Raw genomic sequence first — 11,434 nt, forward strand, 5'->3', positions numbered from 1 at the left:
GGAAGGCACTGGCCAAGTTGCCTTAGCTAGCACTCCCCAACCTCTTTGGCACCAAGGACCGGGTTCTGTGAAAGACAATTTTTCCATGGACCAGATCGGTTGGGGTTGGTGGGGGTGAGGATGTTTCAGGATGATTCAAACCCATTTATTGTGCACGTTATTTCTATTATTATTACATCAGCTCCACCTCAAATCATCAGGCATTTAATTAGATCCCAGAGGTTGGGGACCCCTGCCCTAGACTGTGCCCTTCCAGGAGCAGTGCAGTGGATTGTTATAGGAAAGGAGGCTGGTGTTTGAGAAGACAGTTATGTGTGATTAAAAGGTAAAGGCAATGAGTCATGTAGTCCTTAAATGCCATCTAGAATTTCAAAGAAGTGCTATATCCTTTCCATGGCGTTTTAGACAGGAGTGCTGTGCCCACCTGGACTGAGGGAACAGCCCTGGCAAAGTCTCAAGACAGGTCAAGAAGCTGGGGAAGGCAATCAGCTCTTGCATCATCCACATTGTTCCTGGAGCACAGCCTGGCTGATCCTGGGGCTAGAGCTCAGAACCAGGTGGGAAGTTCTCACTCTTTAATTTCACCATTCCCCACTGACTTTCTTGGCTGGCTTCTCATCCTTGATTCCAGAAAGAAAAAATGTTGGTATATAGGAAGGTTTCTGTCTGCAAAGGAATTTCCCTTAACAGCTCTTTCTCCTTTGAGTGAAGTGTTTTTGAGAAAAAGAACGATAGATAGACTCACACACATAACTGCAGGATAGGTAGCTGAACTTCATCAGGAGCCTTGAGTAGCCAAGCAAACATTCTTCTGACCCTCAACCTCAGAGTTGTTTTTCATTCCCGTCCCCCAACCACCACCACCTCCAAAATTTTAACAAGTAATTAGTACCCAAAATGCCTCCCTGAACTAACACCCATTAGAATCTATGGAAAAGATATAGCTTTTCTTTGAAATTCTAGATGGCAGTTAAGGGACTACCTGACTCTTGCTGCCTTCACCTCTTAATCACACATAACTGTCTTCCTAAACACCAGCCTCTTTCCATATCAAAATATCTCAGCATACCTAGAACTTTTCCTCCTCCCCTTAAATTCTTATCCTTTACTCTTTTTTCCCCTCTGGAGCTCTGAACCAGACTCTCAGGATTCAATCATGGTCTTCTCCCAAACACCATGACAAGTTAGAAGGGAACTTTGATGGTTGCACTGAAAATACATGATATAGAGAATAAATGTTAGAGTTGAATGCAGTTGACAAATGGCAGTTTGGGGTATAAGCAACGAATTCCATATTTTTCTAGGGGCTTCCTTTTACTTCATTTTTAGGATCCAAGGATCCTAATAGAAACAAGTTAAAACTAAAGCTAATTAGAGAAATATCAAAGAAAAACCACATTAAGCCCTTTCTGGACTGGCAGCCATCAATCTTCCATAGCTCATGGTTATTTGGACAGACCTTCATACCACTGGAAGTTCAGACGAACACCTAGAGCCCTTCTTCTCAGTATTTAATTATAAACCTGGCAGAGTGAAGACTCCATACTGATTAAAAGAAAATCAATCAGTGCCTGTTAGCCATAACAAATCAATAAAAACAATTAGCTGAAGAAATAATATTAACAGCCTACCCCTGTTACCAAAGTGCCTGAAAATTTTGAAGCTTCCTACAGCACACATTATTGTGTTATTTCCTACCTGATTTTGTGGAATTTTTGCTTATCTTGTACCTAAAGTTGTTTCCTGGAAGTGTAACTTGAATGAGTTTTACAATCATTTTATACCACGGTTCCAGAATAACTCTGTCACTAAGGCTCTGAATAGGTCTACTGGTATGGGGTTGTAACATCCTTTCTACCCAGTGAAGCGACCACACATTATAGTGGAGAATCCACTAAGCTAGAAGTGCTGAGCAGGATCTAAGTAAAGAGATAGGACCAGATGATCTCTTAAATCCCTTCCAGTCCCTGAATTCTGTAGTTCTATAACCAACTGATGAATTTTCAACAAAAGAGAAGACCCAGGTCTATGGACCCTCTAAATATCTATTTATTTCATTGTCCTTTTAGTAGAAGTTTATGCAGAAAACTGATAGGTGACTTTTGTTTTATTCCTGGGAGAGATCCTAACTTTGACTTAAGAAAACCAAACTAAGAGACTTGGCACTGTTTTCTTACGTACAAATGAACCATTGTCTCATACTTTAACTTCTTTTCCTTTTCAGATCCAGCTTAGAAATAATGTTTCACTCAAGATAAGGCTTGTGGTTTAGGAGATTCTGGTCTGGCCTGCCTCACTTTAAGACTTCTATCATCTCTTTTCAAAACCTGAGGAGGACCTCATTTCCTGTTTGATAGTTCTTTATGCTTTGCCAGCCTCCGGGTCTTTAACGAAGCTTGCCAAGAGTTCCCGGCTGGGAAGGACAGTCTGAGTTCATCATAGAGAATGAGCTGGCACCACACTTGTAGTGACTCACCAACCTCATTGCCCACTTTGCAATGGCAAGAACCACACTATCTAATTGAAAGACCTGTGTTTTAACAAAGTTCAGTTGGATCACATGGCAAAATCTTCTCAAAATATATCTCCAGTCTTTCCTTTCACTGGATGTTTTGAACCCAAAGGAAATTATATTCTGAATTATATTTGTTTTTTTGTTTTTAATTGAGATTAATTAACAGATACTTGGTTTTATGTCCAATTCTGTTCTAGGAATTTAGTGGTGATTACAAAGCAGTGAAAATAGGTCACAGCAAAATGAACATTCAAGATTAGGTTAAAGCATTCCTCTGAAATTTCAGTATTCATTTTTGGAATGTCAGTTACTACATTTCTGTAATTCATCATTTTTTTTTTTTCTTGGCTTACAGTCAAGATGAGAAATGATATTGAAACCAAAGACATTGTTTTGTTACATAGCCAATGCTTTTTAAAATGCAAAACCACCCTCCCCTCACCAATGCTTAATCATTTGTGTGTGCTTATGTTCACACACACACAAACACACACATATGCTGGAGAAAAATCTTTCAAGACTTCCAGGACCTGGGCCGTGTAAGAGGCAGATGAGAAAATTAAAGGAGGGCCAGAACAGTAGCAACACTGAGTCAATGATTTCACTTTACAAAAAGTCCTTATATAGTACACAGGCAGTTTTTAAAAGCAAGTATTATTATAATTAAATAATATACTTCTAAAGTATTATGATTCTCATCTAATTTCAAGATGTATATAGGAGCCGTTTAAAAGTATTTTTTATTATAATCTGTCATCAAAAATCAACTAGCAGAGTTTTATAATGTGTGTAGGTTTACCCAATGGGAATTAAATTTTAATTTATAAGTCTTTCTATCACTGTAGAAATTTAGGACAAGATAGCATTTGGTATTAACATAGAATAATATTCTAGAGCATTTTTTTTTTTTTAGCTTTGAATTGATCTAAAAGAAAGTACACCTTGAATTTTTCCTCCTAGTGTTCTTGTGTTATATTAGAGTATTTTCATGACATTGTTTTTAATGTAAACATTATTTTATTAAGTCATTAGGTAAAAAAAATTTTTTTTAATATATAATAATGGTCACTTGCTTTTCTCTTAATTTTACTATTTCAAGTCAAGCAAAAATGGACATTTTTCTCTCAGGAAAAAAAAATTGAGTGTGTTTTTGACACAAAAATGAATATTTAGTTACAGTGTTTTCCCCCCGACTAAATTAGCATTTATGGTGGATCTTATTTAAAAGCTGATTAGTCTCAAAGAAGAGCAGAGAGATAATAGAATTTCCAAGTAAATTATGTTGTTTAAAAAGTATTTTAATACATTATTCAAATTGTTTTCAGTTATTGGTTTATAAAAAAAAAAAGCAGTATCTGTTACAAATGTGAAATTTGGTTTTGAAAGACCTTACAAGTTCCAATTTCTTTAGGACAACAGTGGAAATTAAAGTCATAGACAATTTAGAACTCCTTCAGTTTTTTCCCTTTAAAAAAAAAAAAAAAACTTGTGATAGGCATCTCTGCAAGGTAGGTTTTAACATATTTTTTTCCTAATTTTTTTTTCCTTCTTTCAGTAAGAAGGATAAGCTTTTAGAGTACCCAGTCACCGTGGTAACTGCCAAAAAAATTCTCCTGAAGTTTGAAGAGGTCAGCTAGCAGGGTCAACAACTCTAGCCTCTCTCTGAGCTCGGTCTAGCATGCCCCAGCCTGCGGTTGGAGTGTCAGGCCAGATCTGACCCTGGGAGGTGGACTATTCCGGCTCTGATATAAATTTTTTGAGTCAGTTCATGGCCTGGACTCTCCAGGTGGCCTCCAAAATCGATTTTGACCCCCTGACCCTGTCTCACGGAGGCATAGCATCCACCCTAAGTAAGGATTTAGCCAGGAATGACAGCTTTCCACTGAGTGTTATTGGGACAGTATAAACAGTTTGGAAAGCAAGTAAGGAGGTGTGAGAGCTAGAAATCATTAAAAGCACATTAAAAAACAATTACAATTTTTTCTTAGCTTAAAAAAGTTTAAAATGTTTATTGGTTGTGTAATTCTTACCTGATTTTTAAGATTTTTTAATCAAAAAAGTTTTGAATATAAATAATGAACCACACATCTTCATCTTTTTATATACTTTGTTACCAATATGTAAATAAGATAGCCTCACTTACAACAAAATAAGTACAGCAGGAATGTAAAACTAGGGAAAAGAAAAGCTAGTTATTAAAATACATAAATAGATAAAGAGTTTCAGGTATTTTATCTTATTTTCTCAAGTATTTTAAATATTACATTTCATGTGCTTGTGTCTTGAAATGTTTAAAATGTGAAAATATGGAACCCTAAAAAGAAACAACCACCATCTGAAAGGAGATAAACTTGTATTTCACGTCAAGTGCCTTGGTACTTTGTAAAACAACTAGCTGATACACTCATTTGGATACAAATGAGGTAAAAATTATAAATAGGGAAAGTTAGATCTTTAGAGGAGAAAAGGACAAAGTTATAAATGTATAGTGTCTTAGAATTAATTTTGTATTTTCAATAGTTTAAGATATTAGAAGCTTGGGAAATAAACATAACATGTGTAAATCATCAGTGATTCTTTTTCCTTCTTTTTCTTCTCCTTCTTCATTTTTTTTTTTTTCCTCCCAGATGCTACCCTGAAAATTCTATTTTCTCCAAGAAAGTGGACTACTCTTTGAGAGTTCTAGCCTGTGAACTCAATATGTAAATGTGGTCATCAAGCAAGACAAAACTGCCAAGAGAGAAGATTTTATCCTACGAACATTCCTTCTTCCAGTGGTTCCTTGCTCAAAGTTTCCCCCATTTTCCAGTGATGTTGAAATGGCTCCAGAGCAACTCTATGGTAGCTAAACTGAGATGCCATTTCATTTGAATCCTTTGTAAAAATTAGATTTTAAGTAGGGGTGAATGTCCTTTCCGGAGAATAACCCAGGAAGAGTGGAAGCAGGGGGGAGGAGACAGCAGTTTATACACATATATACTCTTTGTGTTTGAAGGCCTCTGTGTCTTGGCTTCTCACTATGTTAAATCCCTATTATAAAACTTATCTTCACAAAGCCTATTATAGTATTCTGAGAACAAATTGGACCATGAATAACTTAGTTGGAAGTGTAGATTATTTTCTACTTAGGGAAAGTTAGAGATGACAACAGCTTAACTAAAAGAATAGTGATTAATCTTAAATAGATGGATTTCAAAGTTTCACTCTTGATAAAGAGTACCTTTGATAGTTCCCCTCTTCAGACTCATGTTTCCACTTTCTTTGTATTAAGAGCTGTCCTAGTGATTACACTGTCCACCTAATACAGCATGGCTCTAACTGTGGATCCTTTTCTTACAGTTTGTTAATCTGTCTGAGAGGTGACCAGAAAGATATTCTACTTCCTATTGGTAAATGTATGATTTCAAAGTGGTACCCATGCCTAGATATCAAACTCACTGTTAGGAAAGATATGTTGCATAAATCATAATTTCTCAACTAGATAAAATTATTACTTAAAAACATCTTAAATTTGTTATAATGCCCTGTAACTTACAAAGCACTTCTCAATTCATAATTTTGTTTGATCCTTAGAATAATGTCATGAAATAATATCATTAATCCCATTTTACCAAGGGGCAGCTGAGTCATTGGCACACTGTCACCCAGCTGATAAATGGAACACCTCGGATACCGACTCAGATTTTACAGCTTCTGCTTCAAGTGATTAACCTATAGCAATAGGCTTTTTAATTGTTTTTATGTTCTATATCCCTGAAAACCAGGATTTTGTATTAAGGAGCAAAGTTTTTATATTTCACAAGAAAGTTATGACACAACTTAGAAACATTTTTTTCATTTAGAAAGGAATTTTACTAGTTATCATTTTCTTTTTTGTGTATCTATCTATGTATCAGTGGTCTTTCAGAGTTAATCTCTAGAAGTCAAACATGGGCAGCCCTACATATATTAAATAACTACCTGGAATTTTTTAAATGAACATGAAAACCATCGATAATACTATAGGTGAGTTTTCCTGTCTAGTGTTTTTTGTTTTTGTTTTTTTAGCTCCGTTGAGATATAAGTGACAAATAAAATTGTTAGATATTTAAAATGCACATCATGATGATTTGATACAGGCTTACATTGTGAGGGGATTCCTCCAGTCAATTAATATACCCATCACCTATGCATTTATTTATTTATTTTTTGAGGAAAATATTTAAGTTCTACTGTCTCTCTTTTCTTTTGGCCGTGCCAAGTGGCATGCAGGACCCCAGTTCCCTGAACCATGAATTGAACACATGCCCCCCACCAGTGGAAGCTTGGAGTCCCAACCACTGGACCTCCAGGGAAATTTCATTAAGTTCTACTCTGTTAACAAATTTCAGTTATTCAATACAGTCTTATAAACTATAGTCACCATGTTACACATTAAATTTTCAGACCTTATTCATCTGATAGCTAAAAGTTTGTACCCTTTTATTAACCTCTAATTCCCTCACTCTCCAGCTCTGCCTTCTAGTGTTTATAAACTGGTACTTTTAACATCTTATCAAGTTTGGATGAACAAAGTTGTGAAGGGCTACTTCCTGTTTCTCTTGTATTTTTTACTCTATGTGTGTAAAAAAAAGTTTGCAAACTACTTTATGAATGATAAATAAAAGGTTTAATTCACCTGATGTTGATGTAACCTATCTAAACACAGAAATCAAAAAATACAAAAGGATTACAACATGTGATTCTAATTAGGCTTTTGATTATATTGTTTTAAGTATGTAATATAGATGTGTGAATGTTATTGATAATATGAAAAAATCCTTTATTTCTTAAAGTTTATATACTTAAATTAGTCACTTTATATATACTTAAATCAAGGTTTTTGCTCCTGAATTTTGCTAGCAGCTAGACAAATCTAGTCAAAGTTTTTAGGATTAGGAAAAAATGAAAAGGTATCTGGAAAAGGGAAAACAAGTGTTCTGGTTGAATGTGTATCAATAATGACATACATATATTATAACCTTTCTTGGACCAAGGTTTTTCAATTAAAACATGACATTAGACTGAGAATTGTTTATTGTGATTTCTAAGTAGATGTTAAAGCCCCCAACTTCAAAGTTCTAATGTCTTCTCTAGAATTTGCAAATTAAGAAATGCAAAAATAAAGACTCTCATATTAACATTGATATGTTTGCTTAGATGCCCTTTTTGTTTTGTACATTACCAATCTAATTAATTTTATTCATATCTGCCTTTAACAGCTACCGTTGTCCTAAACAGGCTTTTCCCCGCCTGTCTTCCTCCCTTCCTTCCCCACTTCTTCCCTTACTGCTTTCCTTTCCTTCTTTCTTTCTTGTCTTCTCTCTCCTCCTTCCTTCCCTCCCTCCCTTCTCTCTTTTCCTCCCTTCCTCCTTCTTATGTTACTCATCAGTTTTTAAGTAGTTTTGTTTTAAACCCAGCTTGGGTTAAGAGGCTTATCTAAGGCAGTGCCTTATGCCAGACAAATATTCAGCACAACACAATGCTCACTGCAGCTAACCTACAGGTCAGAGAAGCTAAGTACAATACCAAGAGTTTCCTGACAACCAAACTCTACTCCTAGGGGTAAACTTTTAATGTTACAGAGTATGGCAATGTCCCTCCCTCTTGCTGTCTTCATAGTATTTTTAAGTCAACTAAGTTATTGGTTAGTTTTCATGTAAACTTCTCATGTTGCAAAAGAAGATAACGAAGAAGGAGGAGGAGGAGAATTATTTTAGGAATCCAAAAAGAAATATTGTCAATTGCTACATAAAACTTGCATGTAAGTACATAGAAGCACCACACTAACATTGGGAAGCATAAATAAAGATGAAAGGTTTCTCATTTTTCTTTTAAGTTACTCCTGCCCAATATACTGAGGTATCAAAGATATGTTTTCTTTCTTTCCTTCTCTCTCTCTACCCTCCTCTTTCTCTCCTGAAGCTGTTATCAATCTGAGCAACTTAATATAATTTTGCAAAATAGGATTTTCTTTTCAGTGATACAAACATTTTCCCCAATGAGGTTTTTAAGCAAGTCAACCAGGCATAAAAATGTTTTATATTCTTCTGAAAGGAATATTATTTATCTATGTAGTAGAAGATCACAGTATATAGTGAAAATTCAGTCAGTTATTTGTGTATTAGTTTCTATAGTATCGGATTTTTCTCTGTCTCTCAATATTGTGAATATATATTACATAATTGCTGATAAATGCAGTTTCTGACTATGGAACTTAATTTGCTAGAGTAACCTGTTTATGTTGAGTATTGTTGAGTGCCTACTATCCATTGAATAGGCATAACTGACTACCTCTAAGTAAGTATAAGGTATTCCTTTAAGTTATTCAAAGATGAAAAGTATAAATCCCTGCCATCATGGAATTTTGTGGAAGTAAGGATTAGAATTAAAAAATATTTTAAAAGCTCAGGATTTGGGTCCAACAATCTGGGAAAGAGAAATGGGCATGTATATGTCTCTTCAGAATAAGTTTTTGGTAAAGGCTTAAACAAATGACTGAAAACATGGAGTAGCCTGGATAAGTTTGATAGAGAACATGGGCCTTAGAGCGGAGGTAGGACTCTGATAGACAGACACGGGACCATATTCTATATGGGAGGGGAAGGGAGGGAAGTGAGGTTGTACAGTGTACCATAGAAAATGATTTAATGGATTCAAAATGTTTCTAGAATAACACAAAGTGAGGCTGAATATTCTGTTTTAATGGGCCATCCTATACTTTATTCATTTAGTAAATACTGTCATTAAACGTTTTATTAATAATAAAAACATTTATCTTAAGGGGAGTTAAAATTCAATGATGAGAATTAAGTGTGAGAAATCTAGTGCTTTTCATATCAGCTTATTCCTGGATCTGGGTGCCTCTGTGTTTCTCATATCTCCATCTGGATATCTATTTCTCATATTTGTGAAATAACCTATCAATTATTAAATTGAAGGTTTTTATGAAAAATCAATTATACTCTTTCAAAGATATTTTGTGGGTCACTTCCTATGTGCCACTTGTGCTCAGAGTTCCAATATAGGATTACAAATAAATACTGCATCTTAAAATGTATCATTATTCTTTTTTTATATTTATTTATTTATTTGGCCACACCAGGTCTTAGTTGTGGCTTTGGGGATCTTTACTTGCAGCATGTGGGATCTAGTTCCCTGACCAGGCATCAAACCCAGGCCCCTGCATTGGGAGCTTGGAGTCTTAGCCACTGGACCACCAGGGAAGTCCCCAAATGTATTATTTTTTAAGTTAGTGAATCTTCAGCTTGAGAGGAAAAAAATCATTTTTTAAATTCTCCATTCGGAAGTTCTACATTCATGCTTATGTAAGTGAATGAAAGTTTAGAAATACATTCAAATATGTTTAAAAGCCTACTGAGATATCTTGAAATCAGGAAGTATCAGCCAATTATATAAACAAAGTCAAAATCTCTGATAAAAAGATACTAAAAGGCACAGAGGCAAGGAATAAAAGCTTACTGAATACATTCTAGCTACCTCATACTCATCCTGCAATAATCAAAATAATAAACTAATGCAAATGTTTTTGGTGATGTAATGCACAAGAGTCCAAGAATGGAATGCCTGTTGTGTCAGTCTTCCTAACATGAAACCTCAAGTCAAGTGGAAATTAAATCTTAGCTCCAAAGCTTAGAAATCCAGGTCCAAGAAATATTTTAAGAAGAAAGTGTAAACACCAAACTCGAGTAAAATATGAGGCAAATAATGAGGATGGGTGTGAAGGTTTGTGAGGGCAAAGTGAAATTCACTCAGTTGTGTCTGATTCTTTGTGATCCCATAGACTCTATAGTCCATGGAATTCTCCAGGCCAGATTACTGGAGTGGGCAGCTATTCCCTTCTCCAGGGGATTTTCCCAACCCAAGGATGGAACCCAGGTCTTCCACATTGCAGGCAGATTCTTTACCAGCTGAGCCACCAGGGAAGCCAGTGAGGGCAAAAGAAACCTTTATTCTTATCTGTGGCTGTTTAATCAAGTTGGATAAAGCACTGGTTAATTGTCCAGAATCATTTATTTAATTTCAATTTAATTTTGCCCTTCTCAGTTCAGTTCAGTTCAGTCGCTCAGTTGTGTCTGACTCTTTGCAACACCATGAATCGCAGCACGCCAGGCCTCCCTGTCCATCACCAACTCCCGGAGTCTACTCAAACTCATGCCCATCGAGTCGGTGATGCCATCCAGCCATCTCATCCTCTGTGGTCCCCTTCTCCTCCTGCTCCCAATCCCTCCCAGCATCAGGGTCTTTTCCAATGACTCAACTCTTCGCATGAGGTGGCCAAAATACTGGAGCTTCAGCTTCAGCATCAGTCCTTCCAATGAATACCCAAGACTGATCTCTTTTAGGATGGACTGGTTGGAACTCCTTGCAGTCCAAGGGACTCTCAAGAGTCTTTGCCCTTCTACATACCCCCAAATTATAGCCCTGCTCTAACAGATATCCTTCACATATAGTCTCCTTTTGGTCAGGAAACAAAACTTTTGAGTGCTCATAGGGGACAAGGCATTATGTAGGTGCTATTGAAGTAAAAAGGTGTCGTAATTAAAAGGAAAAGTGTCATACCCACCTCCCCCATCTCAAAGATACAAACAATATTCATATTTAAGGCCCCAAAGTAAATTATTGACATTGCTTTTAGTGCCCACTTAAGGACCACGTGCTTGTAAAGCTTTTCCTTTATAATCACTGCAGCTCTATATCAGATCTCCCCAGTACTGTACTTCTAAACTTGACTATGGAATGGCAAACAATGCACAGGTTTATAGAAGTGAAAGTGATGTGTAGAATAAAAAGTGAAAGTGTCCCTTGTCACTTTTCCAAAAGTGTGTAACCTTCCAGATCTCAGATAGATAGATGGATGATAGCTAGATGGGTGAACGG

At 36.0% G+C, this 11,434-nt stretch overlaps 1 long non-coding RNA gene across 2 annotated transcripts in view; it reads left to right on the forward strand.

Annotated features, from left to right (window-relative positions):
• The window catches only part of LOC122675792, a 131,495-nt gene extending 123,815 nt beyond the window's left edge, over nt 1-7,680 (forward strand). Inside the window, exons 6-7 of one of the 2 annotated variants that reach the window (XR_006335344.1) lie at nt 406-557; nt 5,143-7,680. This is a non-coding gene — a long non-coding RNA (uncharacterized LOC122675792). Of the gene's footprint in view, nt 1-405; nt 558-2,224; nt 5,083-5,142 lie in introns of those variants that run through there. The other variant, XR_006335345.1, reaches the window with a different exon arrangement.
• The last annotated feature ends 3,754 nt before the right edge of the window (nt 7,681-11,434 follow it).

The sequence above is a fragment of the Cervus elaphus genome, chromosome 19, assembly GCF_910594005.1.
Source record: "Cervus elaphus chromosome 19, mCerEla1.1, whole genome shotgun sequence".
NCBI lineage: Eukaryota > Metazoa > Chordata > Mammalia > Artiodactyla > Cervidae > Cervus > Cervus elaphus.